At 41.7% G+C, this 21365-nt stretch overlaps 1 protein-coding gene across 3 annotated transcripts in view; it reads right to left on the bottom strand.

Moving 5' to 3' along the window:
- The window catches only part of LOC309702257 (uncharacterized protein), a 44613-nt gene extending 35959 nt beyond the window's left edge, over nt 1-8654 (bottom strand). The window contains exon 1 of one of the 3 annotated variants that reach the window (XM_082526823.1): nt 8416-8654. The gene's annotated coding sequence lies outside the window, so the exon portion shown is untranslated. Of the gene's footprint in view, nt 1-2549; nt 2766-8415 lie in introns of those variants that run through there. The other 2 variants (XM_082526824.1, XM_082526822.1) reach the window with 2 other exon arrangements.
- Between the last annotated feature and the right edge of the window lie 12711 nt (nt 8655-21365).

The raw sequence follows: 21365 nt of genomic DNA, 5'->3' as shown, positions 1-21365 counted from the left end.
GCTGAGTCATAAGGTCAAGCGGGGTGTCTAACTCACGACCATAAAGCATCATGGCAGGAGTCATACCTGTACTGTCATGGGGGGCGGTGCGCAGAGCAAAGCAAATCTGAGGGAGAAACTTGTCCCATGATGTGTGCTTATCACCTACATAAGCGCGGATTGCAGTTTTCAGAGTCCGGTTGACGCGTTCAGTAGCATTTGTCTGAGGGTGATATGCCGTAGTGAGTCTGTGCACCGAGCCGAAGGCAGAAACAACATGTTCAAAAAGCTCACTCACAAAAGGAGACCCTCTGTCAGAAATGAGGTAAGTGGGTGTACCATGCCTAGCAAAAATGTCAGTGACGAATTTACCAGCTGCTACCTGAGATGTAGCTTCTTTGACAGCACTGGCTTCAACCCATTTAGTCAAATAGTCAACAAACACGATCAAATAAGCATTACCAGTGGGGGTGCGGGGAAGTGGCCCAACAAAATCCACACCCACATACTCCCAGGGTTTCTGGGGGACAATGGGAACCATAAGACCGGCTGCTTTTTTCTGACTTGGCTTGGTGAGTTGGCACACTGAGCATGAAATCACATAGCATTTCACATCAGCTGCCATTTTGGGCCAGAAAAACCTAAAACGCAGTCTAGCCAATGTCTTAGAAACACCCAAGTGACCTGCTGTGGGGTGGTCATGGTAATAGTCCAGCAAGGTGCCTCTCATGGAAGTAGGGGCAAACAGTTTCAGCTCTTTCAAAGAGTGCAAAGCACATGTGGACTTGGGTTCTCTGTGATACAAAAGAGAGTCATACACAACATACTGTAACAAGGTGGCATTGTCCGAGCTGTTCAGAGAGTCTGCTTCAATGTCGAGAAAGTGACAGGAGAAAATCCGTCCCGATCAACCACCCAAACATCAATAACGGGAACTTTATACAGCGCTTCCCTATACACGTCAAACTCCCGCAGGCACAAAGACATTACGGAGGGCTATCACTTATCACCTGACCAAAGATATGGCTCCATCAACACTGTGCAAAACGAGGGATTTAGGAAAATGATCAACACCCTAGACAAACGCTACACAGTGCCATCCCGCAACTATTTTTCTATTGTTGCACTACCTGCTCTGTACACGCAGCGTCGAGCAACGGTGGAGACGGAATTTCAAGCAGGACAACATTTTGCTGCAACAACAAAACGTGAGACATTTGTTGTTTTATGTTTATTTATTGTTATGAGAGAATCATGATCTCAATTCTAAGCCAAAAAATCGTGATTCTCATTTTATGCAAAATCGTGCAGCCCTAACATTAACACAAAACTATTGTTTCACCAGAGAAACACACATGAAGAGAGAGAGACAATAACAGCTACCAAACAGTCGTCATAATTCGTCACACAATGAGAAAAGGACAAATCAACAAGTAACAATGACTAATTAATATTAAAATCTGTAACATAATGTATTGTTTGGAGTTTAGTCTGATTGGTTCAGGATGAGCTGCCATTATCCAATCACACGTCTGCTTACCTGCATCTTTTCTCTTTTTTCCTAACCTGAGCACCTGATGGCTTTGAACTTTTGTTGTCCGTCTTCCATTGGTTTGAATTTTACGCTGCAGTACAAACACAAATCCCCCAACCCGAGGATCAGCACAATTAACCTAACAGACCTACACCTTAGTTCACAGATTCACTTTGTCTAAGGTTGATTTCTGGGATTTCACACAACCCAGGATTCAGATCATGAATCCATGATGGGCTTGGATTTACATCATTATAAATGAAATGTGCTCTACTTGGAAGCAGCCGGCCCCGCCCCTTTTGACGGGTTGTGTGAGACTTTAAATCATCAAACTGTAAATTATAAATTAAATTGTTATTGATCCTTTACCCCGAGTCCTAAAGTGTAGATTTATTTTCTTACTCTTCTTATATTTATTGTTTGTTTACTTGCACCGCTGTAACTGCAGCCTCGTCGTCTCGTCTCTCTATATGCTGGACTGTCTGTAGCGGGGATGACAATAAAGTTTACTTTGACTTCAGCAGCGCGCAGGCGCACCGAGGGCTCTCGCGCTCACTTTATAGAATTTAGAAAAAACATGGGTGCAGATTATAAGTCTGTATCATAATATCTGTTTGTTGTTTTTATTTTGTTTTGCGAGTTGGTTATTAGATGCCGCTCCAGCCAGCCAGAGACTCCCCGCCGCCCCGCCCTCTCCTCCCTGTGCCGCCAGCAGCAGGCGCACCTCGCAAACGGAGGGCGCCCTTACTCCCAGCAAATGGCTGATAGAAAACCGATCGGTGCCTACGAATTTCCCAATATGCGCTGGCATGACGTCGGGGAAGCATGGGTACGACCGATTCTTTTATTTTTTTCTTGCCCGTGATGCCCCCCCCCACCACGATGCATTCTATTGGTTTGCACACTTACACACACCCAGCTGTGGTTTCCTGTTTTGCTGGACTCTGGAGAGCCCCGCCTTTAACGCTCTTCTCTCACAGAGAGCAACAGAAAACTTGGAAAAACTCCAGATTGACTGAACTCAGTTCAAAGTTACCTTGACACCTTTAGATGTGAGAGGTAGTGATGGTCCGCTTGAAGCTGACGCTCCGGTGCGTGTGTCAGAAAGATCAACACGCTGCTTCAGAAGCACCGTGTCGAGGCTTGATTCGTTTGGCCAGAGTCACGTGATCAGTGACGTCTGAAGCTTCGTTTAGAACGTACCTTTTTTTAAATCGAACTTTATTGAAACACAATGAGTATACAACATACAAACAGATGAAGTTTACAAAGAACAGAACATGAACATACAGAACCAGGAGTAAAAAAATGATGATATGAGTAGGCGAAAAAAATCAACATATAAATATTGTTCTGAGAGGCTTTTTGTTGGTTGAGTCTGAAATTGATTGTATGTACAATTCATATCCATATAAAAAGGCAGAAATATGGTGTTTTATTAATAAACTTACATTTATGGATATAAAATAGCTAAAAGTATTAACAAATATTTTTATAAAAAACATTTATCATTCTTCCTGGGGAACTTAAAGAAACAGAATAAAACATTTTCCATCGTAAAGAAAACTCCCTTAAAATATGGACAATAACAAAACTGCTAAATTCTTCCAGAATCTCTGTGTAGAGGAACCAAAAGAGATGTGCCACAGTTTCTGGATGATCCCCACAGAAAGTTCAATTAGTATTTATGTCTCTTTTAAATGTTACCATATAGTGACTGGCTGGGTCACATTTATGAAGAATTTTATATGAGATTTCCTTCACCTTGTTCACAATTAGATCTTTATGGGATCATCCAGACTGTCTTCCAGGTGATATCTGGAACATGTCGGTTCCAGTAAGATATTCTATATATGGGAGAGACATGATATCTTCTTGGAATAAACTACGTATTCTCTTATTGCTGTTACCAAGTTCCTGTGAAAAGCAGATTTTTCCCACTGCTGACTCAGCTGGATCAGGGAGAGTGACTGAGGCAGATATTGAGCTGTCAGTGTTTTTATATAACATTAAAGTCCCTGAGGGTATGGCACCAAGCACCATTGAGAATTCCCCAACACTGTTTGACAAGTTTGACGAGCATCTTGACTTTTGGTCTTTGGATATTAACAGTCCTGGGCATGTGACTTCTTGTTTAACAGAAATGTTACAGAGAGCATTTGCAGTGCAGCCTTTAATTGCTAGTAATTCACATTTTTTTTAGATTTCGACATAAAGCAGATGCCTCAGAGAAATCACTAATAACACTAAGGGCTGGACGGATTTGATTTGCATTCTTCAAGAAGAGTGTGGTGTCATCAGCTAGCTGGCTGATGATGAGCTCCTTATCAGCTGTGCTGATTCCTGGTATAACAGGTCAAATCTCGGGGTGGAGTCTTAATCGTTTTAATTGAGCTATTGCCATTCGTGTACAAGGTTTTGATAGCTTTACAGAAAAATGCCAAATTTTTCCAAAGAGTGGAAAATAAATTGATGTTCAATTGTATCAAAAGCCTTTTAAAAATCCAGGAAGAGAATGAAGCTATAGTCAGATACCAAATCAGAGTAATCAAGTAGATCTAAAACCAGTCTCATGTTCTTAGAAAGGTGTCTGTTTCTCATAAAGCCTGATTGTGTCTCATCCATAATTGTGTCCAAGAACTCTTTCATTCTGTTAGCAAGTACTAAAGCCATAATCTCATAGTCATCATTGAGCAGACAGATGGGTCTCCAATTATCAATAAGAAGTAAGTCTTTGTTTGGCTTTGGAATAAGTGTTATGAGACCCTGAGTAAGAGTAGGAGGGAGGATGTTATTCTCTACACTTCCTATGAAAAGCTGCAGTAAGAACGGAGCCAGGAGATTAGAAAATGATTCATAAAACTCTGCAGTTAAACCATCTGTGCCGGGAGATTTGTTGGCCTTAAGTGCAGAAATAGGATTACAAACGTCCTCCACAGTCAGAGGGCTGTCACAGTGACTTCTATCTTCCACAACAATAGTTTTTAGGTTTTTAATATTATTGAGAAACAGCGTTGAGACATATATATATATATATTCTAGTTTTCTAAATGATTGACTATTTCAATGGAGAACCTAAATGACACGGACCCGTGTTTGTTATTACATATCTCTATTTTGAATGTGACAAGTCTATCATTGCCTGTTATTCATAGGTATTAACAGAGTTTTTGGCCTTTTTTTCCTCTATAACAGTTAATTGACTCTTTACAGTGGCCTGCTATGGTTAATAACAACATGTTCAGTCATGAGTGAAATCAAAGCTTTTCTTCACTTTAGCATTTAACATTCCCAACAATATAATGTGATACCTTAATTAAAACACAGCTAATAAAACACAATTTTCTTAATGCAAACATCAGTTACTCAACATTAGCAACCAAAGGGTTCAGTCTGCAGCTCACACTCATGTGAAGCTACAGCCTCCCCCTTTAGTCTCTGTCATCCTTCTGCTCCTGCAACAACAAAGCAAGACAAAACCTCCACCCTTCTTCTACAGGCTGGGTGAATTGTTGTGGACATTCACTAATCCTAAAGTCGGCACCGTTTTTGTCTCAGTATCAAGTCAGTTAAACTTTTAGTCGTCAGTCCATCACAGTCCAGTCACATGCATACATCCACACACATTCATACCAGATATTGCTGATAATGGAGTCTCACGCGCAGCCTATTCGAGCCTCCATCACCAGCAGGATGACGTCATCATTTTAAAGGAAAACAGCTCCTTGTTTTTGGACTGGATTGACTCGCTGCAATCCTTTTAGGCTCAGGACTTCTCATGTGATCAATGTCACATATAAGTGAATTTCTCCCAAGTAGGGCTGGGCGATATGACCCAAAATTCATATCTCGATATTTTTTAGCTGGATGGCGATATAAGATATATATCTCGATATTTTTTTTAAGCCATAAAGTAAGAACAAAAAGAGTTCTTAGTCAAAGCTGTGTCCCAGATGTCACACAGGCACTTTTATTAACATACAGCACAGATGTACATGAAAAATTACTCAAAATTAAATTATGAGCATTCATTAAATAATAATGCTCCATAAATAAAAGAAAACAAGGTTGTTTTTGTGCTAAACAAAGAGCTCACAATTGTGCAGTCAAAATGTAAACTAAAAGACGCTGAGCGTAATAACAAAGACAGACAGATTTTACAGCTGCTCTGTTCCCAAGTTTTACTGTGTGACTGACAGCCTGGAGTTTGAAATCCGCTTCATAACCACGTCTCTTACAGGTGCCATTTATGGTCCTTATACACACACAATACGGTAATATTACGTTGAAGCACAGTACGTATCACTCCGCGAAGCTCCTCGGTAGCCGTAATGCGCCGACAATCTATCAAGCGGTGCAGCTCCGTAGCTTACCAAAGTCGTACTCAAACATTTTTGACAGATTGCTGAACGCCGTGTACCACATAAAATCGGTTCGCGGCCACCAAGCACAACCAGAATTCATACATAAGGCGCGCTATCAACTTTTGAGAGAATGAAAGGATTTTAGGGTTAGCGCGGTTAGCTCGTTAGCGCGGTTAGCTCGTTAGCATGTTTAGCTCGTTAGCACGTTGACGCCGTCCAGCCCCACGCATGGGGCGATGCGCAGTAACTCGTTAACGGAGATTTGCCGTGTCCGTCTTGTCGCTGCCTGCACGTGAAGCGATGGGGTAGGAGGGGGAGTTGTCTTCAGTGAAGGCGAGGCGGAGTAACGTTGCGTAGAGACAAAAGTGGACGAAAGAGAGGCAAACTTGCGGCTCCACAACTATAATTATAACGTAACATAGACTATATCGATATAAAGGATATTGTCACATCTTATATCTCGTATAAAAATATATCGATATGTTTTAAAAACTCGATATATCGCCCAGCTCTACTCCCAAGCCCATTATAATCATGGAGAAAAACACTTTGCCACTGTTTCCAGTAAGAATATTTTATAGCGCTTTAAAGTTCAACCTCTCAGGTCTGGATTAAAGAGCTGATTTGTTAAATCGGGAACTCACAAAATACCAAAATATCACCACCGGTGGATCACACCTCTCAGATGTTCTTATCTCAGTGCACTGTAACAAAAGCACAAACAAACGCAACCAATAAAATACTAATAAAGTAACAAATACTGGGGCCCATTGCAAACATGTCCAAGCATAAAACCATCTTTCTCTCTCTTAGAGAAAGAAAACAATCCAAACCTCACTGATAAAATCAACCTAGTGTCAAGCAAAACCCAAAAATCAACCAAAACTTCACCAGAAAGTTTTCCTCCCTCCCGGGACAATATTGTGCAGGAATACAGGCACCGTAACTCCTTTTGCACTGACAAAAACATGTTGGATTTACTTGATTCAATAGTGGACACTGGTTGCACACAAAGGTTTTGCTTTGGCAGAAACTTAAACAACTGAGTTAAATCAACACAACCTTTTCATATTCAGTAAACCTGCATGTTGTGTTCATAAAACACGATTGAAACATGTTCAGATGGAGTAAGTTGAGCTCCTGGAACATTTTAATCCTTCAATTGAAATTGAATGGGTCTACAACAACTACCATCCTCCTATCTCTATCCTGGTTGCAGCAGGGCTGGGAAATAACCCTGAAGTGATAGGTTACCAGGCAGGGTACACCCTGGACAGCTCACCAGTCTATCAGATAGAAACACACAGCCGTTTACATTCATGGATAATTTAGCCCAGGACCACCTTACTGTGGAGCAACAGCACTAACCAGCATGCCAACAATGGAGGAAATACAGGAAAGCTATGATTTCCTGTATTTGAGGCAGAATTCTTTTGTTCTTGCCCTTGACAGGTTAATCCACAATAAATAGCAACAGCATGCATGTGGTGTGTGTGTCGTTGTCTGCCTCTTATAACTCCAGTGATTTTCCTGTAGTTTGAAATCTTATGCGGTGTTGACACAATAATTTGTTGTAAACCAGGAAATTCCCAACTGTGGTAGAAAGCACAGCTTAGCCTTAGCAAATGTTCAAAGAAAAGTCGTCACTTCCTGATTTCTGCTTCACTGATAAATATTGTCACACTGGGGTTTTTGCAAATGATATCAGTGAGCACTGTGTGGCAGCTGGAGTCAGACAACTGAAGCTCCCACAATCAAGACCACAAACAGCTTTCAAAGGAGATTTGAAGCTTTTCTGGCAGCAAGCTTCATGATTTATGGGACTGTAACTGGAACAGAAACTACCTGATCACCAATGGTGAGCTGGCATGGAATTATTTTTATGACATTTTATCAAAGTTATAAATAAGCATGCCCATTAACACATAGTGAGTGAGCATGTTGTCTTCCCACGCAGTGAACAGCGGACGCTAATGTTTTTGTCACTTTTTACAGAGTCAAACTCAAAGTAAGGTCAGTGCTTCCACGCTTTAAACGCTGCACGCTCACACTCTCTCCACACTCGATAGATTATCCATTGTTCATCTGCACACAGCTGCAGTTTTAGTAACGCAGTAACGCAGCGTGCTTACGGGAAAGTAACAGTAATCTAATTACCTTTTTTGCAATAGTAATCCCTCACTTTACTCGTTTCTTGAAAAAAGTAATCGGATTACTGCCCATCTCTGGTTGGAGATGTGCACTTGTGGGTTCCACCTTGTGTACACGTTTATCTTTGCTGTGTGTACTTGTACCTCTGAGTGGAAGCTGAACTCTTGAGTTCGAGTATCGAAGCATCAGCTGTGACGTTAAAGTCCAAACAGCTCGTTCATTTGACGTGCAAATGAACGAAGGTAACGCCGTTTTCATGTGGATGTGTCACTGAGACACTTTCCACATCCACAGCTCACAAAATGGGAAAACTATAGAAGTATAACAATGAAGAAGTTACTATGTTACGGGTCCCAAGGATGAAGACCTCGATGACAAATATGTTACCTGTAAAAGCAGGTGAAGAGCAGAGTAAGGAAGACACGATGCGTCTCTGCTTTCCTCCAGAACGTGTCTGAGTCTGATTTATTTCACACAAATAAATGCTATAAAACACTAAACATGAGCTTTCAATATACTGTTCAGCTGGTTCCTCATTCACATCAATTACATTTACTTATTTCACAACATCAGTGAAATATACTCTTTTTAACTGGTTCAGTTTCTCAAGTTCACACTTCTTTCCATAACAGCTACATCCTTTTATCATATCAATAAACACATCACATTGTCTTCTGCAGTGTCTTACTGGCTAAACAGTTCTATTCAATAACAGCATTGGTAAATACATTACATTTGTTCCCTCCAGTAATTTACTGGCAAAATCACTATTTAGTGCATCATGAAACACAGCTTGTTGAATCAACCCATGAATGCCTCTGTTAGCTACACAGAGTTGCTCAGAGTGCTTGTGTTACACTAGCTAATCTACTCAGTCACTTTAACAGAACTATTAACATTCACATCTCACAGAACTGATTTGATTGGAGCATTACAACACGTTTGCACAGAGCATAGGAGCGCACTGACTCTGCTTCACGAGCGCTCCACCTAACGAGCGGGCTCGCGGTGCGGTCGCGCGGGACACTCCTCTGGTTTTCTCCCGTGTTTACATATAAATAACTTTGGCGGACCGCCTTAACTCTCCCATTCACATTAACGTGGGTAACCATGGTGACAATAAACAACATTTTCGGTGCGAGCACCGTGTACCGACCTGTAAAAGCAGGTGAAGAGCAGAGTAAGGAAGACACGATGCGTCTCTGCTTTCCTCCAGAACGTGTCTGAGGAAGCAGCGGAAGGTGGGCTCCACTTACTGCTCCCCGAAACCCCGGAGCAAGCACCAAAGTTCCGCCCTCACTGCTTTCTAACATAAAATGAATCCCTGTTACATGGATTTTCTATCCTCTTAAAGAAACTGAAAATAAATACATATAGCAATGAAAAATGTCCCGTTACATGAGTGTTTTACACAAAATAATATTCATGTGGTCATTCCCTCACAGGGGTGCCACAACTACACTGCTGTTTTGACAGAGACACAGTGTGTTTATCTAACTTGGCTGAAGCCAAAGTTCTCCAGACAAATTCAGTCTGTTTCTGCCAAGTGTGAACTCACTGGATGAGCGCCAGATACACAGAATCAAAAAGGGATAAATTACTTTTCTTATGTCATGTTCCCGTCACAAACTGGCTCAAGGAGAGGGGAAGCAGGAGTCCACAGATGAAATGTTCCTATAAATAAAGTGGAATTTATTCAAACTTTACCAAAACTTCAACACATCAAATACAAGCAGTTCAGCAGGGAGTGGATGTGTGTTGCATGTGCCAGGTGGATGCAGAGAGAGGCCAGGGCCACGTTCAAACCTGAACACGCTGCACAGTGTTTTCTTCCATTTGTTAGGGATGAATGAAATGCTTCCTTGAAAGGATGTGTGCAGTCACCAGTGGGCGTGGAAGCATGTGCGCCCTCATTTGGTGGGTGTGCAAGAAAAGTCATCCTGTCACACAGCAATGCCTACATAAATCACACCACTCTGCTTAAAATAATAATGTTTAGTGAAGCAGGTGAAGCAAAGGGCTGCTTTTAATAGGCTGGGAGACCCAGGTGTGCTGCTTTAGCTGCTGAGCCTCTTATGACAGAACAGCGGAGAGTGGTAAGAAGGGAGGAGGGGGTCTGGCTGTGTTTGTGAACGATAGATGGTGTAACTCTGGGCATTTCTCTATCAAAGAGACGCTATGCTGTAAGGACATTGAGCTGCTAGCGGTTAGCATGAGACCGTACTATCTACCACGAGAGTTTACACACGTGATTATGATAGCTGTGTATGTCCCGCCCTCTGCTAACGCTGCAGCAGCCTGTGAGGTCCTGCACACTGTAACCAGCAGACTCCAAACACAGCACCCTCAGGCCCTTTTCCTGATCTCTGGGGACTTTAAAGATGATGTAACCATTTAATTATGGTTACATAATTAATTATGTAATTAATTATGCAAAATGCAAAACGCTCAGCTGTGTCTCCAATCAAAGCTCTGTAACTTCAGAGGTGATGTTCATATGTTGACTAATGGTTTTCTTTCATTTTTGATGTACTGCAGAATATTTGTATAAAATCCAGGCCAGGAAAATCTCCTTCATGTGTTTCTGTGTTTTGTCTTCAGCTACGTTGACACAAAGGCCTCTGCTGTGACGCTCACACCTTTGATAAAGTCTGGAGAGTGTCAGCTTCCTGTTTATAGATACAAAAATATGTAATGTTGTGAACTCTGGCCGCAGCGGCGCAAGAAAAAGGAGAATTACGGGAAGCACTCACAACAGGTAAAATCAAAATAACAAAGTAAAGTACGATAAAATAAAAACCAACAAAAGAACAACACAATATACTTCCCCGTACTGTTACTGCTAACCTCTGTTAACCTAGTAACTCTTACCTTCTAACTGACAGCTGGTCAATAAACGAGCTCCATAAACGCTCCATATTCACCTTTACATGGAATATAAAGGGAAAAGAAGAAACACAGTGCTGTGTCAGCGTTAGACATATAGATATATCCTTGCTTTTAATACATTTGAAGGTGGGTGGGAGAGGTGCTTCTCCGCGTAGTCTACGGTCTCTTTGGGATCGGTGAAGCTTTTCCTCACATCACCATGGGTCACTAACAGCTTTGCAGGGTATAGCAGTCTGTACCTGACGCCGGTCATCCCACGTAGTCTTCCTCTCATATTTGCAAATGCGGCTCTGCGTTTCCAACAGAGGGAGGGAAATCTGGGAGGATGTTTATTTTAAAAACCCTTATACATCAGGTTCTTGTTCTCTGCAGCTTTCAGCAGAATTTCCTCACCAATGTGGTAGTAGTGCAATCTCAAGATGATGGGCCGAGGAAGATGACTTTGTTTGGGACGCTGGCGATTCACTCTATGTGCTCGATCGATGAGTGGCTTCTCCTCGAGAGATAGCGCCTCCGCCAACAGGTGCGAACCAGCTCAGTCATCTTGGGTCCCTCTGTGCCTTCTGGTATTCCTGCAGTTCTTAAATTATTCCTCCTGGAGTGCCTCAAGAGCTCCACATCTCTCATCTAACTTCTTTACCTCCGCAGACAAACGCTCCACAGTGGCCTGGAGAGTGGCGATGGTGTCAGAGTGGTTCGAGGCACAGTCCTGCAGTTCAGTCAAAGTGTTATCATGCCTGGCCACGTCGCTTTTTATGTCCGAAATTGAGGGCTGGATGCTCTGGTTCAAGGATGATATCTCGCCTCCTATGGTGGTAGAAATCTCTAATATGCAAGTGTCCAGTGCTAGTTAGTTAGTTCTAGTTCTAGTGGTTAGTGGGGCTTTATTTGATGATTCTAGTGTGTGTTACATTGTTGTCATATTGTTGAGTCGCAGAGCTGTACAGTGTTACAGTTTCTGTAGAGTCTGGTATAAGGAACTCAGATCCCTCTGTGAATAATGTTCACTGAAACTGATCTGTAGTTAATGAACTAGTCAGGATTTACACTAGAGAATGTTTCTGCCATTACATGGCCTGTATTTGTAGAGCGCTTTACTCGTCCCTAAGGACCCCAAAGTGCTTTACACATCCATCCAGTCATCCACCCATTCACACACTGGTGATGGCAAGCTTGTAGCCACAGCCACCCTGTGACCACCACCAGTAGGCAACGGGTGAAGTGTCTCGCCCAAGGACACAACGACTGAGACGGTCCAAGCCGGGGCTCGAACCGGCAACCTTCCGATTACAAGACGAGCTGCCAACTCTTGAGCCACGATCGCCCCACATATTGTAGATTTTTGTGACATGTTTTACCCCCTATCTTAAAATGTCTAAATCAAAAGCATCCAATGGTCCTGCATAGTTAAATAAGTCAAGCAGCGAAACAAACATGTTGATCAACTTTCTATTAAAAACAACTATATAATCAGGTGCAACACTTTGACCAGATCTGTAACTGTTTTCAGATCGTCCTGCAAAATAACTCAGAGAATGAAGAGCAAATAAAGCAGAGTCTGCAAGATCTCCTCACAGACTTGGACTTAGAAGAGAATAATAAAAAAACAGTAACTGTGCTGAAGCTGAGAGCCTGAGCAATTTGCTTGAAAATGAGAGAGAAGTTGAAACACATGTGGATGAATACTCAGCTGAAAAGGACAACAGGCAGAGAGCTGAGGATGAGGTTGATGGGTTCTTAGAACTGTGTTGCAAAGGATTCGGTTTAACTGGACAGGTGAATTTTACAACCCAGAACAAGAGTGAGATTTCATGAAATCGTTTGCATTCATCATTCTGATAAATCAAAGATTCTCTGCTCTGACAGCATCTGTGTGGATTTTCTGTAATCACAGAGACGTGTATAAGCATATTTACTTTCCATCTCCATGTAATTGTCACATTTAATAATTAAAACTGGCTTCTATGGGTTTTTGTTTGTTTGCTTACATATCTAGTGTTTAATGCAATATGAAGCATTATCAGACAGCATTTATTGGGAAGAATCCCATGTTTATACTGGTCTGTACCCAGGGTACACAGAAAATAAAAACACATGTTTTCTTATTATGATCCCAACTATAATTTACTTAAGCAAAAGCACTACATGTGTAGTTATAATATTTATAGCAGTTACTGTTGAGCTTTAAATTTATCATCTTAAATGTTTATATGCTGATTATATTGCTTTATATAAGAAAGGCCTAACTCTGAGTACACTCTGTGCCAAAAAGTGCTGACAGGAAACTGCATGCTTTTGCAGAAACGTGCTTTTGCAGCTAGAAAGTGAAGCTGATATATATCAGTTTTAATTAGTTTTTACCAACTGCTTGCTAGGGCAATCCCACGAGTTTGGTGTTTTTGTATTGAACATGATTCCAAGTGCTTTCTATAACACATAGCAGAGGTGCCACAACAAAGACTGAGAAGAGGACAGGAAGAGACAGTGAAAGAGATGCACTCCTTCGCCATTCATGTTAAAGCGTTGCATAGCTTTAATTTTAGAGAGTGTTGCATAACTTCAGTCATTTTTCTACCACAGGTGAAGCCAAGAATTGTGAAGCTCTCTTTTGGCCAAATACCAGAATCTGTAAGAAGAAGAAAAAACAAACAATCAAATAGGTCATTATTAAGAGGACAACAATCTCTTGATGATTATCCACAGTGTCTTTGATAACTCTGAGATACAAACTGTCAAGTATATACACATCCCAGCAAACAATAGCTGTGTTTGACTAAAGCGATTAATAACAAGGACAGAGCTACAATCACTACAGTCAAACATAAAGGGCTTAATCCTGAATCCAAGTCTGAGCTGTGATGCCGTTGGTGCTGAAAGCTGCTCAGATCCTGAAGCTGCACGTTTTGTCTCTCTCTAACCAAACCAGCAGCAAAAGAAGACACATTTCGCTTGACATAAACATTGTCATGAATTCCCTCTTACTTTTGCTGGTTTGCTTCCACCACCATTAAAACACACACAGAAAAACAACACAGCACAGCTCTCTGCCTCTCTCAGTGTACTTTAAGAACACCGTTTCCCATCTCAAATCTCTGTTTTTGGCATTATTCGCTTGCTTGTTATGAAGCAGTCTACCGTTGCTTACAGCCATTTTTTTTAATGACTTCCGACAAGACAGCCTCATTTCTGCTGTTCAATACCAAATTTTATTTATTTTTTTCAAATTAAGTGAAACTGCAAAATGCTCTGCTGTGTCTCTATTAAAACCTCTTATTAAAACCTCTGAATCACTTCAGCAGCATCAGCCAATGTACATTTGTTGAGTCGTGGTTCTCGTCTGCTTTTGTTCTACTGCAGAATAATATTTTTAAGGTTATCTACTGTAAAAAGCTAGGCCAGGAAAATCTGCTTCATGGTTTTGTGTTTTATCCTCAGTTACTTTGACACAAAAGCATCTGCTGTGATGCTCACACCTCTGATGAAGTTTCACAAGTGTCAGTACTGATAAATGATCAGAATTATAATGTTTCTGACTCTCTGAGTAAGAATTAAATGGAATCTAATTGGGACCTTGTGAATTGGAATTGAACAGGTTCTAGAAATCAGTGATGATACTCAGCTCCAATACCCACCTATGATATTAGGCTGACGAACGCTGACTGGGTTTCATTTACCAGCTTTTTATGTTCTTCCTGCAGTTTCCTCCCCACATCACTCATCTTAACTTTTTTCCAGTCCTCCTCAGTCTAAACAGAACACACAACAATACAAAGAAAAGCTCAGGTGATTGATCTCTAACACTAGGCATCCCCAGTCTTATTCTTAGCAGTCTAACTTCTCACCATATCTTTGAAGGCCTCTCCATTGTAGTAGCGCTTGGATGCTGGATACTCTATTGTTTTGTCACATAGTTCCAGGAAACTGGAAGCCACCAGATGCAGCTCCTCTCCGTCATAGCCGTACAGCTTTTTGTCCTCACACGTCATCAGCACAAGCTCGTCACATGGACATGAGGTGCCCTTTACCACACCAATAACCTGCATTTTTACAATCTCGGGAAGGTAGAATTTTCCCCAGGCGTTAACTTCATCATCATCCCCGTTGTATTTGGTGTTCTCAAGCTCTTCTATCCACAGGTCAGCACCACTTGGCTTCTTCAGGTGAACGCACATGCTTTTGTTTTTGGAAACAAAATCTTTCACCCATTTCAGGTACTTTTCACCTGGAAAGAAGCAGACAAGGAAATATGGATGAATGTAGAAGTGTTGGAAAAGACAAATAGCAAGGTTATCCTACAGCAGTTTGTGAAAATGTTGTATCTTGAAATAAGCAGGCAAAATGAGGATCTCACTTATCTCATATGTTCTGACTACCGACTTTCTTCAGTTAAAGGACAAAAAAAGGGCACACTGGAGGCTGACAGAGTGTGCAATGGTGGGAATCATTTTGCAGAACTCACTAAAGTTTGTTTCTCCTGGAACAAGCTTTTTACACTTCGGCAAATGAAAATACTGTGTTAAACTAAAAAAGAGCACCAGACCAAGGTCTACAGTACTAACAGAAAAGCATGCCGTTACCTGTTGCCTGTCGACACAGCTGCTGATCTTCCTCACCAAAAAAATGAGGATCCCTGAAAGGAATAGAAAGGTTATGTTAAAATGAATGACTGTCACGGTGATCATGGGAAGCTCCAAAATATCACAACAATAGCTACGAAATCACAAAATGCAGTGTGATGTCTGTAAGCACCAAACATGACATCTCTGCAAATTCATCTTGAAATATGTAGGTACCTCACACGTACAGCTGCAGCCATCTCAGCCATTTATCACTGTGGCTGCCAAGTGGCTGCCACTTCACAAGCGCATGGCACAACACAGAAGAGCCACCTCCACAGGACAAGACTCAGCAGTCCATCTGCATCTTAAGGATAAAGGACACTCTTTCGAGGATGCTAATGTTCACATTTTGGACAGAGAGGACAGATGGTTTGAAAGAGGAGTGAAAGAAGCATCTATGTCCACTGTGAGCAACCATCTTTGAACAGAGGCGGGGTTTACGACACCAACTCTCTGCCATCTATAATCCAGTTTTGAGATCCTTCCCAGACGCCTTAACGCCCACTCACATCCTGGGCCATCTGACCTCAGGAATTCACATGATAAGGTGGGGCCAGGTTTCACAATGAACACACCCGAAACTCTGGCTGATTGGGACCCACACCCAGTTTCCCACCTTGGCTCAGGCGATTAGAGGATCATCAGGGGGTCCTTTTGTCCCTCTGTGGGGGGAAACTCCCACTAGGTTTATATCTGGGACTCTCCACCATTTGACCTTAGAACTGAAGAAGCTTCTCGGATGAGAGGTGAAACGTCTTCAAGTAACTTAAAGAAGTCCAGACGCTTTTCTTTGCAAGCTCCTTTGACTACGATGACCTGGATGACTGAGAACCTTCACAGACATAAGGTGAATGTGACAAACAAAGCGCCTTCTTGTTCTCTGTGATAATGTAAAGTTATTAATGAAAAAACAAACGAGTAAAAAACGGACTGGAAACATGTCTTCAATCAAAACTCGACAAAAACAAAGAAACAGCCTCACTTCTCTGCGACGCTCCCTAAAAATGACGTTACGTGTTATGTACCAGAGATTTCTATACAGCCCTTTATCAAGCCGAGAGAAAGTGACGCAAAACCCTCCAACTAATAACGACTAGCAGAGAGGCTCAGCTGAGTGTAGTTACCTGGTTTGCAGACGCATACAGACGTTTCCTGTCCTCTCGGACGCAGCTGTGATAGAACATGTGGTGCATTACCGCCACCAACTGGCTTGGAGTGAGGACCGGAAATCGCTCATGCCAAATCAAAAAAAAAAAAACATAAAGAAAGATTAAGTGAAGAGATAAATGAATACATTAAATCAAGAAGAAAAAAACCCACCACCGGACATATACATCCTCATATCCTTCTGTACAAATGAGTTTGTTTTAGAAACTGAAAAAAGCCACAAAACCTTCACATCTAGAAATCCTTTGCAGTAAAACTTGTTTTTTGGCAGGTTCCACAGGTTTTGAATCAGTTTTCTTCTTTATTCCTGATAATTTTGACAATGAAAAAGAACATGTTCTATAGGGCTTTGGAGTTGACGTCACGCCGCAATGCATTGTGGGAGCGCGGCACCATTTTCGAGGTCTACGAATCAAAACAAACACACTGTGTTGGAACGACGATTACAAGATGCTTAAAAGCAGCTCAAAAGAGAATGGACTGTATAGAGACCGATTGCGTCCAGAGGCGAAGCGGCGGTACTTGCAGAAAATAGCGTGCAGTGGAAATGTGGACCCGTATGAAATACGGCCGTGGAGTAGAAACCCTGAAGACGTAGCCTGATATATTTTCGTACCTTATCTGTGGAGTCAGCGCGTACAAGTCGTCATTCAAACAAAGGTAAGTCAGCTCGAGTACTGCGTGTGAAATGCGTTTGATTTCCCTGCAAACATTCACATTAGTGCAGCATAAATTCATTCATGAGGGGAAATTACAGTGAGAACATGTGGAGGCTGTTAGAGGGAGAAGATAGTGAGTTCAGTGCAGGGCTGTGCAGAGAGGTTTAAAGGGGCGGGTGCTCAAAGTTAAAAAGGGGCACATTGAACCAGGCTGAATAACAACAACACACATTCATCAAGAATCTAATATGGGAAGGGCAGGGCTGTGTTGGTCTGAGACTGTAGACATTAAAAAGTCCACAGGAGAGATGGTAGCTGATTAAACAAGTGTCATGAGATAATAACAAAATGCAAAGATTGGTGACAGCGCTTGGAACCATAAGGCAACAAAAAACTATGTATGTAAAAAAAAAAAAAAAAAAAAAAATATATATATATATATATATATATATATATATATATATATATATATATATATATATATATATATATATACATAATTTCAGATCTGAATTTGGACTGTTTCCCTCTGGATGAACCAAGTCTGTCAAATCTATTGATCCAACACAAACAAACACATTGGCTCACAGTCAGATTGGCTTTGTATGGATGGTGTAACAGGGGGCTGGGAAAGGATGCTGAAAGCTGAATATAACACAGAACAATAACAGGACATATAATAATGTAGCAACATGATCTTCAACAGGCACACTTCTGTTATTCATGATCACAAACACAAAGAACTTGTGCAGCCCTGATATCAGCCCTAATATATGAGTGTGTTTGCCCAAAGACTGAAACAGCATCAACATGACAGCTGTAAGAAATCTTCTCTCAGCCTTGTTTGGCAGAAGATCCCTGCAACAAAGATTGTAGCTGAAAGATGACGTGTGTAAAGTTTGCTCTGTGGGAGGGTCGAGGCTGTTTTTAGACCTTTGATAGTTTCCAATCCAGTTCTGACAGACAGGAATAAAAACAACATCATTAAGATCAGATCATGGAGCTGTTTGCTGCCTTGTTTCTATCTTCACATTACAAGACTTTACTACAATAAAGATGCTGACATGTATCTGTAGCAACAACATCATTGAATCTAGAACAACTGGAGCCAAACCAGTGGCTCTGCTGGGATCACTGGTGAGCCAACACTTCCTTGTTGATGCAGATTTCAGGGCTTCCTTTTGCTCCTCCGTTATAACTGTTCTCTCTTCTCAACACATGATGACACAAAGGAATCAGCAGTGACAAAGATGATGCTGAAGAGAAGCACACACTTCACACATATAACAGAGCAGTGCAGTTACACACACCTCTGCTCGACATCAGGCCTCAAACAAAGACACAAAACACTAACTTGACTCTAAACAGAAGAAACGAGCAGCTGTTTCTGTTCTGTGCTTATTTATATTTGACACACATGCTTCTCTTTGTGCAAACACACATCGCACTATAAGGGTAACCTCGCACACAATGATTGGACAGCACAGTGATGATGCTGGGAGATCCTATACGCAGCAACACAGAAACACTGAGAACTTTAAACAATGATGGAAAGTGTTATAAATGACTTGTTGGCCTCTGATCTGTCACAAACAGCTGAAACGTGTCTCTCATGAGTCACATGAAGGTTTTTGACAGAAAGGACAAAAAGTAGCTGCAGTCAGTTTGTGTCATTTTTATATTTATTCATCTGGGAGAAAAATCTGAGGGACATTAAAATGTGTTTTCAACAGAGACAAGAACATGAATATAACAGAACAGGTAAATGAACATGTTTCAAGTAAACAGCTGGACTGATCAGGTCCAAACACAGAGTGATAAACTTGTCAAACAGCTGTCATATCTTTATATAGAAGCTCTTTATAAATGCTGCTCACTGCAGTCTGTTTACTAATAATGTCAAAGTGTTAGAAACACAGAAACATCAGAATGGTCTTTGTTCACAGAAACCTGTCTGGGATCCTTTGTTGTTCTTTTGATGCAGAGTTACATTATAAATATAAAGAGTTATTTCAGAGTCTCATCAGTTTTCCTGCATGTCTTTATTTAACACATCAGCAGGGCTGAAGCTCTCATGTTAAACACACACTGATCTATGGACACGTTCATGTGTTTCTAACAGAACCAGGCTGTTATCAGCCTGCACTAACATTATGTCACACACACTGAATGTAACAGTGACAGTTTACATCATCACACAATCAGCTGTGATTGTTTCACTGTCATCAAACGAGTCAACAGGAAGTAGAATCAATAGAAACCAATCATTTCCTGACAGCATGTCTGATGGAAATAAGTGCAGATTATGTATGAAGTCTAACTGCACACAGTAACTGTGTTACAATAAGGACTTAACAGCGCCCTCTGCTGGAGTGTTTCAGTACTGCGTTAACTAGAATACACCACCTCCTCCTCACACCACCTGCTACAGCTCTACTCTTCTATGACTACAGTCATCCACAGCACTGATGTGAGGTCACATGGTTCATATGTAAGGAGCACAGCTGACCTCAGGTCAGTTTAATGACTGTGAGCAGCAGCTGTGTTATTGTCACTGTGACAGGGAGACACTCTCAGACACAGCGCTCATGTCAGCTTGTTCTCATGCAGGAGGATCAGGAGCTCCATGTTTGTCTTTCTGTTTGAATCATGATGTGTTTGTGCCATCAGAGTCTGTCATGAGTACTCAGGGTTTCACAGCAGCTCTTCTGGATGCTGACGAGGACTCCAACCTCATGTTTCACCTCTCTGAGCTTCTGATGTCTGTGAACACTCGTGTTTCTTCTCTGGGCTCATCTGGACAAAAACACCTTTCTGTGTTTGGCTGCAGCCTCATTCTGACTGACAGGAAGTGTGTTATCCATGAGCTGCACTTCTGTGAGGAAGTTTCCTGCTGTGTTTCCTGTCTGTGGACAAACACGAGTGTTCCAGCTGAGGACTTGGTTCCTTCCACCTGTCCATACAGGACATCACGCTGTCTGCAGCTCTGTAAATGCAGCTCCAGGTCCTTCCACGTGCTGCTCTGTATTTGTGCAGTTTGTAGTGTGTCCTGGGAAACGTAGCACACATGGTGTTCTTCTGCTGTTTCCTCCTTTCACTGAGTGTGAAACACTGACGCTGTGCTGTTGTTCACAGAGGGGAGCTGATTCTAGCTGCAGCTGGACTCTGTCATCTAACTGAATGTGTTGGTGCTGATCACGGGGCTCTGAGGGGGGAGCAGCAGGAGGACTCTGGATGCTGACGTCAGTGTATCTGTGGAAGCTCCCACAGCGTGTCTGTCATTCAATATTGTGCTGTATATTGTATCTATGCAAAGATGAACAGACTGTGTGTTCACTGGTCTCTGTGCTGCAGCTCTGATGTCATCATCACTCCCTCCTCCACCCTCAGCAGTCCCAGCATGCTGCTGTGGTGCACCCCACCCTCACTCTACACCTGAGCCACAGACCACACCCTCCACCTCAATATACACCACAGTTTTCTCTGCTGTGGAAATGAGATCAGGAGGAAATCATCATTATTATTATTTAATAAACGCTCACATTAATGTGGGCTTATTTGTTTCATATTAGAAACATTAGTTGAGTGTTTTTAGTATAAAATGGTCAAAGTCCCTCTTTTTGCTCCTCCCCTCACCTGTGGATGGGCGGTGCTGTTACCGTGGTGACAGCTTGGATGTGTTTCAGTCCTGCCTGGTTATCACTGCAGGAATCTTTCACATTTATTACAGGTAATAACTCTGATTTTTCTGTGTATTATGAACCAAATGTATCCTGATACACACAGAGATGGATGAGCAGAGGTTTTTTTTGCAGTTTATGTAGTTACTATGGACTTAATGCACACATATTATTAAAATTAGGGCTATAACAGTTGTATTGATGTATAGCAACTTGAAATGCTCCCACAAATGGCTCCACAGCATGTAAAAATATAACAAAAGCTCTGGCGGACTTGGTTCTGTGGTCAGTCTTAAAGGGTGAAGTTAAACTCTGTAATCTTC

Source organism: Aulonocara stuartgranti (genome assembly GCF_965226115.1).
Source record: "Aulonocara stuartgranti genome assembly, chromosome: 3".
NCBI lineage: Eukaryota > Metazoa > Chordata > Actinopteri > Cichliformes > Cichlidae > Aulonocara > Aulonocara stuartgranti.
The sequence above is the reverse complement of the archived record's forward strand: the minus strand, read 5'-3'. Positions and strand labels throughout refer to the sequence as shown.